The 2,378-nt window shown below is 42.1% G+C and overlaps 1 pseudogene; it reads right to left on the reverse strand.

The window, feature by feature from the left end:
• Positions 1–1,451: 1,451 nt before the first annotated feature.
• On the reverse strand, positions 1,452–1,568 carry LOC124723428 (annotated as a pseudogene).
• Between the last annotated feature and the right edge of the window lie 810 nt (positions 1,569–2,378).

Below are 2,378 nucleotides of genomic sequence, written 5' to 3' on the forward strand. Positions count from 1 at the left end.
GTACTCAGTTCTTGAATGAATACCACCAACGAGACAGTGAACCCAAAGTGTAATTTCCTAACTACATATCACCTTCCACTCCGCAGAAACGCAGTGTACAAGACAGATCGAGCTCTACCTGCCAGCCTAATGAACTAAGTACATTAAGGCCGTGAAATTTTTGTACCAACTCATCTAGTGTTTCAGCCCTCTATGTCTCTGCATCAGTTATCATGTTGATCTGCCTTTAATCGCGAGTAAGCCTCACAGTTCCAGCTCTTTTCGGCATATGTTATTGGTTATTGGGCTGTTGTAAGAACAGACTCCTAGTTCGATGACACCTTGTTAGTATGAATAAGCTGCAGGATCAGGCCAAGATAACGATCGTATTTCAAGGTCACTGATAAGGAAATACAGTGTCAAGTTATCTACTTGGGCTCCTTGCTTCCCCCAATCGCTCTCCCCCGCTGAACCACGGGGAATTTGTCAAGGGGAATCACCCTGGCAAATGTCTCAGACCAATGAGGAACATACACCAACTCCACACCTTCATCTTTTATAAATGGGACCCACATGTGGGAGAGGTTACTCAGGAGCTCTACAGCATTGGGAGACGATGTTTCTATTTGTCAATAACGATATTGCTTGGCACCAACAGAACCATAACCAGACAAATATGTAAGTGCTCTCAGTTTTACCTGTTTTCCCATATATTCCTGTTTTATAACTGGACGCACTCTGGAGCATAGGGAGAGGTTGTGTCCATTTGCTTATAACAAATGATATAATTCTAGGTCTATTTGTTTAATATTTCACGGCAGCAGCACATGCCACACCCAGAAAGATAATATGTAAGTTTTATGTATTTTACGTATTTTCCTCAATTTATATATTTTTACCGGGTTTTCCACAATTTTCCGTATTTTGTCCAATAAAGTAAGACTATTCTCGAAGTCGCGTCGTGTCATGATGCTTTCACGCAATCACAGTAGGTGGAAATATCAAACACTGGTACGCACCTTTATTGCGAGGAACCCCTCACCTGTACTCGCTAGATAATGCTGATACAGTATGATACTCCTCGTACGACCGTGGCCACCATATGACGAGCGGGAGTGCTCCACATGTCTGTCTAACACTAAGTCACACCATCTCCCCAAGAGCGGTAGGGAAATTTACACATGTATTCCAAAATTTATCTGTTTTACTCCCTGTGATAGAGATTAAATGACATTTTTTTCATGTAATCATTTTACTTATCCTTTATATAGCACTCCGTCTTCAGGCCACAAGTGGCCCATCGGGACCATCCGACCGCCGTATCATCCTCAGCTGAGGATGCGGATAGGAGGGGCGTGTGGTCAGCACACCGCTCTCGCGGTCGTCATGATGGTTTTCTTTGACTGGAGCCGCTACTATTCGGTCGAGTAGCTCCTCAATTGGCATCACGAGGCTGAGTGCACCCCGAAAAATGGCAACAGCACATGGCGGCTGGATGGTCACCCATCCAAGTGCCGACCACGCCCGACAGCGCTTAACTTCGGTGATCTCACGGGAACCGGTGTATCCATTGCGGCAAGGCCATTGCCGTCATTTATGTAGGGGGAACTTTTATTTTATTTCATTTTTGGGTTTTATCTGTCTGCATTGGTTTGCTTATATGCACTTTAATTACAATTTTACGTGCTTTTGTTTTTAGAAAATGTGGCTTAAGCCGGTCATACGCTCAAGGTAACATACGATAACTGTTGAAAAATTTTCCGCCACATATTTCTACGTTCTTGGTATTATTCTGGCTGGTTCTCTTCTTTCACTAGGTCCACTTCATAGTTTAGATGTTTCATGAAGGATGGATTATGTACCCAGTTACCTTGGTATCTATTTTACTTTATGCCGCATTAAGATTGACGGGTAACCTATCCAGCTACTTTTACTATTTACATTAAATGTGGTTTCATGACTGAAGGGTCCTGTATACAGGTAATTTTACGTAAGTTTTTATTACCTTTAGTGCACGTTTTCTGCGTAGCCTTGCAAGATAGGACTATGCACTTTTCCTCCATTTGTATCTAATTGTTTGGTATTTCATTTTTGTAGACAATCTGATGATGCCTCATATGGACGAAACGCGTCGTTGGCATTAAATAATTTCGCAACCGAGACTGTTTTTGTTCTGAGACACTTTTAAACCGTTTGCTGTAATAGTCTGCCACGATGGGATGGGAAAATGTTTATAATCAATATATTATATGATAAAAATAAGTGTACAATATGTGTGCCGCTAAAACTCAGAAACGAGTACCGGTACGATCAAGTGAGTTACATGGTGTGGTCGGCCTCTATACCTCATCCTCGAAATTTCTAGAACATTCCAAAACATTCTAGAGCGTTGGAGAACA

The sequence above is a fragment of the Schistocerca piceifrons genome, chromosome X (genome assembly GCF_021461385.2).
Source record: "Schistocerca piceifrons isolate TAMUIC-IGC-003096 chromosome X, iqSchPice1.1, whole genome shotgun sequence".
NCBI classification, from domain to species: Eukaryota; Metazoa; Arthropoda; class Insecta; order Orthoptera; family Acrididae; genus Schistocerca; species Schistocerca piceifrons.